We start from the raw sequence: 6822 nt of genomic DNA on the forward strand, positions 1-6822 counted from the left end.
GATTTCCTAATATTGCGTTAAGGGATGTTCATCAGGGATATTGGCCTGTAATTTTCTTCTCTTGTAGTCTTGTCTCGTCATCCTGGCCTCCTAACCTCCTAAAATGAGTTTGGGAGTATTCCCACCTCTTCAATTTTTAAGAAGAGTTTGAGAAGGATTGGCTTTAATTCTTCAAATATTTGGTAGAAATCACTAGTAAAACCACCTGGGCCTGGGATTTTCTTTGTTGGTAAGTTTTTGATTAGTAATTAAATATCCTTCTTCGTTATTGGTCTGTTCAGATTTTCTAATTTGTCATGACTCAGTCTTGATAGATTGTTATGTTTCTAGGAATTTATCCATTTCTTCTAGGTAATCCAATTTCTTGATGCAAAATTGTTCAGTGTAGCCTCTTAAGATTCTTTCTATTTGCATGGTGTCAATTATGTCTCCTGTTTTCTTTAGAATTTTGTTTATTTTAGTTCTCTTTCTTTCTTGGTTAATCTAGCTAAAGGCTAGTCAAACTTTATCTTTTCAAAAACAAACTCATTTTATTTATTTACTTTTCTATTGTTTTTCTAGTCTCTATCCTTTATTTATGCTCTAATTTTTATCATTTCTTTCCTTCTCTTAACTTTGGGTTTTGACTGCTCTTGTTTTCCTAATTCCTTGAGTGTAAAGTCAGTTTGTTTATTTGAGATCTTTTCTCTTAATGTAGGTATTTTAATGTTATAAATTTCCCTTTAGAACTTCTTTAACTGAATCCCAAATGTTTTGTAGACTATATTTTTTATTCTCATTTGTCTCAAGATTGTTTCTAATTTCCCTGCTGATTTCTTATTTTACCTATTGTTGTTCAGCAAAGTCTTGTTTAATTCTGCGTATTTGAGAATTTTTCCATTTTCCTTTTTATTGAATTCCAGTTTCATACCATTGCAATTAGAAAAGATATCTGGCATGATTTCAATCTAAAACTTGCTAAGGCTTGCTTTGTGATCCAACATATGATCTATCTTGGAGAATGTTCTGTTTGCACTTAAAAAGAATGTATATTTTGTTGTTGGATGGAAGGTTCTGAAAAATGTCTGTTAGGTTCATTTGGTCTAAGGTATAGTTCAAGGTCAATATTTTTGTATTGATTTTCTATCTGGGTGATCCAGCCAATGTGGAAAATAAGTACTGAAGTGCCCACATATTACTGCATGCTACTTTTCCCTTTAGTTCAGTTAATATTTGTTTTAAATATCTAGGTGCTCCAATACTAGATGCATATATATTTACAGTTGTTATATCCTCTTAATGAATTGACCCTTTATTACTCTACACTTTTATTTCTCCTTCCCCCACATTTTTTGCTGTTGATGTCATACTTTACATTTTTTTATACTGTGCATCCATTAACAAATTATTTTTAATATTATTGCCTTTTAACTTTTATACTAGAACTAAAAATGATTTACAAACCTCATTGCAGTATTTGAGTATTCTGAAGTTGACTATATAGTCACCTTTACCAATGCATTTTGTACTTTTCTACATTTTCATGTTGATACCTAGCATCCTTTCACTTTAACTTGAAAAACTCCCTTTAGCACTGTTTGTAATGTAGGTCTAGTGGTAATGAAATCTCTCAGCTTTTGTTTTTAGGGGAATGTCTTTTACTTTCTGGGAATTTTTTTTCTTTATTTCTTTAGAATAACTTTGTCAGGTATAGTATTCTTGGTTGGCAGTTGTCTTTGTTTTCTTTCAGCACTTTGAATAAACCTTATGGGGGTTCCCTTGTATGTGATAAATTATCTTTCTCTTACTGCTTTAAAATTTTTCTCTTTGTATTTGACTTTTAACATTTTGGTTATAATGTTCCTTGGGACAATCTTCTTTTGGTTGATCTTTCTTGGGGCCTTTTGAGCATGGATATCCATCTCTCTCCCAAGATTTGCTAAGTTTTCAACTATTATTATTGCTTTAAATAAGATTTCTGCCCCTTTCTCTATCCTCTCTTCTCCTTCTGGAACTTCCCTGATGCTAATGTTCATTTGCTTGATGGTTTTCCATAATTCATGTAGATATTCTTCATTCTTTTCTATTCATTTTTATTTTGTTCTTGTTACTAATTTCAAATGATCTATCTATGAGTTTGCTTATTCTTTCTTCTGCATGATCAATTCTTTTGTTGAATTTCTCTCTTGAACTTTTCAGTTCTGCCATTGTATCCTTCAGCTCTAGATTTTTGTTTCATTTTTTATTACGGTTTCCATTTCATATTCAACTTTTTTTTTCATGCATTTTTTCCTGATTTCATTTAGTTTTCTATTGATGTTCTTTTGCATTTCATTGAGTTTGTTTAAGATGATTATTTTGAATTTTTCATCAGGTAAACCATAGATCTCCATGTCTTTGGGGTGGGTTAGGAGAGCATTATTAATTTCTTTTGGTGATCTTAGCCTGGTTCTATGTGATCTAGGCACCCTTGCATTGGAATCTATACATTTATAGGAGCAAACACATCTTTCAGTCTCTACTGACTGGTTTTGTCAGGTAAATACCTTCTCCTGTTGGATTTAGGGCTTATAGGATTACCTCCAGAATAGAAGTTGTCCTGAGTTGAAGCCAGTTTCAAGACTGTCACTGAGTCTGCAGGGAGGTCCACAGCTGGCATGCTCATTATCAGGGACATAAGTGGGTGTGTATCATATCTGGTCCCAGGGTGGATGAAACTACCTCTAGTACCTTGTTCAATAGGGTAGCACTAAGACAATGGTCTACTTCAGAACCCACATTTGAGTCTTCAGTTAGCTGGGCTTTTATCACATGCATGAACAGGTGTGGCTCCCACAAGATCCTTGGGAGTTCTCTTGTCTGGTCATTGAATTAGTTCCTTGGTGGAAGAGAATGATCCCGGATTGCGGCTGAGAGGGGCTGAAACTAAGCCCCAGGCCTGTTTCAGTCTCCACAGCCAAGACCTGGTTCTGGAGGCACTGATGGGTGTGTCCCTGGGTGGGCTGGAGTGTTCCCTGACCATGACTGAAGAGACTAGAACCAAGTATAGAGTCTTTCCAGAATCTCTGGGGGTGCAAATGGAAGTGTCTCCCTCTGAGTCCCTGGGCTGGCAAGCCTGCTTGTAGACTGTAGCTGGGCATAGGCTGGAACAAAGTACAGGGCTGTTTCAGAATCTCCCAGGTTGAACACCAGAGCAGCTCCCACTGCAATCCTGGACTTTCAGAACAGCTGATAGATTGAGGTTGAAAGGGGGCTAAAACCAAATGTAGAGCCTTTCAGAGCTACCAGAGACACAGAGGGAATTGTCTTCTGCTGGGTGCCTGTGCTGACAAAATTCTGCACTAACTGGTTCGGATGGGCTGGAGCCTTTTCAAAATCTAGTTTGACCAACTTTGGTGGGCTGACCTCCAAGGGCTCCTGGATGGCAGTCAAGTGGGCTGAAGCCAGTTCATGGGCCACATCAGGGTCCACAGTGGGGACAAATTCTACATGTCTATTATCCAATATATAGGTGAGTGTGACTCCTCTCTGGTCCTTGGGCATATGGTGCTGATGATACACCCAAAGCCAAATGGGACCATAGCTGACTTCTTAGAGGAAAAGAGCTGTTTCCAGGTATGTAGTTAGGACCATGGTCAGTGAGTCAGTTGCCAGGGTGTGATCCTGCCTTCTTAAAATGGCTCTCCTCAGTCTCGGGCTGGACTGGAGTTTTACAAGTTCCTACATGAATCCCAAAGTTCCCACAAAGGCACTTTTATCTGTGGATGGATGCTAAAAAAATTATTGTTGAGCAAGGGATATCTTACCTGGCCATCTTGCTCACATCAATCACCACTGAATATATTTTACATTTTGCTTCTTTCACCCACAATAACCATCTTAAAAGGGAAATTTATCCCATTTCAACAAATACTACTTTTTCAGCAGCACTATCATGTTGTTTTGTGTTTGCTATTTATTATCATTTCTTGTCTCTTTCCTCTTTCATTGTCTTTACTGGGTTTTTCTTTTTTCTTTCTAGCATTTTGGAAGCTGTACCTATTTTTTTGTTTGTTTGTTTAGCAGACAATCTTAAATGTGCAATAACTATATTTAAACTGTTCTTTAATATCACAATGAGAAGAATGCAGTATCTACACTGTCTTTATCCTAAATACAGATAGGACTCATACCAGGTCATAATATTTTTGTTTCTGTTATGTAGAATTTAATTCAAATTCCCAGTTTCCATCAATTTTGTTATTTTACCTTCTTTCTATGAATAGTTCCATAATTATGTTAAGCTTCAGAGCCACATATTCAGTATTTCAAGGCTGACTATATGCTTACTGATGTCTTTTCTTGTATTAATTTTGTGTATGTCTGTGTCTATATCTGCATCTTATTCTTTTACAATATGTATCAATAATATGGTCTTGAGTCCTAAACATTCTCAGTCCTTGAATGTCTCAGATAGTCTTTATTTTGACTTTGCACTTTAATGATCGTTTTGCTAGACACATAATTCTGGGTGTAAAAAGATTATTTTCTCAGAACTTTTAGGTCATTCCCAATCCAATATTTGAAGAGAATCTAATACTTTTTTCTTTGTTGATATTCTTTTTGTTTTCCTCTGAAACTTTTTTTTCCATTTGCTCCAGGCATTCTAACATTTTATCAGATATTTCTAGGTATAGCTTTTATATGTTTATTCTTCCTGGACAACTCTTTCAGTCTAAAAATGTGAATAAAAATTTTTTGTATTTTTGCTTTGATTATTTCCTCCCTTCTGCGATCTCTGTTACTGGTTTGTACATATTCTATAACAGGAATGTTATAACTCCACAGTCTATCATCAATGCATCTAACTTTTTACTCATTAACTTTAAGCTCTTTGTTTTTTCACACAGTACTGTGGAGAAGATCCTTGATCTTCCAACTCAGTAATTTAATTTCTAATAATATTAACATTTTCTTTATCTATTGCACTATTACTATAGCTGCCTTGTTTCTAATTGCAAAGAACTCTAAATGCTTCATGACTAAACTGCAATTGGTTCTTTTTTTATAAACCTAGTATATTCATGAATTTTTTTGTAATAACTGTATTCTACTTCCTGAACTACTTGGAATTTAATATTTTCCTGTTTTATGAGACTCATAATTCTTTTTTTTTAAAATGTTTCATCATTCTTGTTTCTTTCTCCATATTTTTCGATGAGGGAATAAAGTACTCAATACCGGATATAAAACCACATCCAAGTTAATGTCCTTTATCTTGGTAAAAAGGGTAATAGTCAAAATATTTAGCAATCAGTACAGTAATATTAATAGGTCTATAAATCAATATATGTCAAAATTTATAAATAAGCATTTTAATTTCTAAATAAACTATATATGATAGACATGTTACATTTAATAAACTTGTTTATAATGATAAATTGTGAAAATTTTTCAAATATTTGTTTCAAATAAAACAAATTGTTAGTAAAATTGATCAATTTTTATAAATGAGTGTTATAAGCTTATTTGGATAGTGTGTGTGTGCGAAGAGAGAGCGAACTAGTGCCTTTCTGCAATTATTTGACAAAAAGACTATATCAAATTCTTTCAGTAATTCCTCCCAATGGAAAGTTATTAGATTATTTGTGTTATCAAAAGTTAAAGAATTTTTCTTAATATTGAGGTACCAAATCATCTTTCCCTTCTCCTTTATTTAATGGCAATTACATTAAAAAATGTTCAACCCAGTCTGTGATTGTTTTTAATGTTCAATATCTCTATTACTGAAAAAGTCACTGCCATATTTAATTGGATGAAAACTAATCCTGCAGAATTAGGTTAGCATGGCATTTAAGAGACTGGACTCTGTTATCAGGTTATATATATTAGAACTCCAGCTCTGCTACTTATATTTTAAGTCATTTCTTTATGCCTCAAGTACTTTTCCCATAAATGGGGATAAGCTAAAACTATAGTATTCTTATTATTTAATGTAGATTTATAGCAGTATCTTACATAGGGCAAATCCTCTGTAAAAGTTAGCTATTCCTTTTTTTGGGAAAATTAAAGTCTGGTAATTCCTATGAAGGATGAGAATTTTGATGGTTTTGCCAAACAGACCACATTAGATAGGGTCAAAAGTCAATAGGAATAATGAAAAAAAGAAACTGTGATCTGAGAATCCTCTGGAACCTGACACTCACATGGGAGCAGTCCCTTAGTTTGAGTCCTCTCTTCAGCAATGGAGGTGCCACTCTGTTAGCAGATTCCTTAGCAGGCCAGAACCTGAAGTGACCCTTATTACTGACTTTCCACTTCTCCTTACCCCTCCCTGAATCTTTCAATTTCCTTAAATAGTTATGTGGGAGTGACCCCAGGGGAGTATTAGCAAGCAGTGGCAGCCAGACTGTATGAAAGCTAAAGAGGTACCAGCCATTTGTTTCCTAGATGACAGGAGTTCTATCAAGATACAAACTATACTGTTAAGGGCTGAATGTTATGGACCTGAATATGGGAGCTATCACAGAAGTGAACTGGATGGAAGTCCAGAGAACTGAGTGTCACAAGAGCAAACTCTTGATGCCTACTTGGGAATTTTCAGGGCCAGACTGGCATCTAAGTGGGTCAGTATTTATCCAGCTTCTTCTCTGAGGTTCCTGGATCTTTGGTTTGATGTCTACCATTCTATACAAAATGTAAGTGCTGAAATACATTCTCTAAAAACATTTGCTTCCTGGAGGATTCATTTTAACATCATCCTGTTCATATTGTATAGGTGATATTCTTTTGATGTCTCTAGTATTTTTAGTAAATTTTCCTTCTCTAAATTTAATACATTTTATTCATGTTTTTTTCCTGTTT

The sequence above is a fragment of the Hippopotamus amphibius genome, chromosome 3 (genome assembly GCF_030028045.1).
Source record: "Hippopotamus amphibius kiboko isolate mHipAmp2 chromosome 3, mHipAmp2.hap2, whole genome shotgun sequence".
Lineage (NCBI taxonomy): Eukaryota > Metazoa > Chordata > Mammalia > Artiodactyla > Hippopotamidae > Hippopotamus > Hippopotamus amphibius.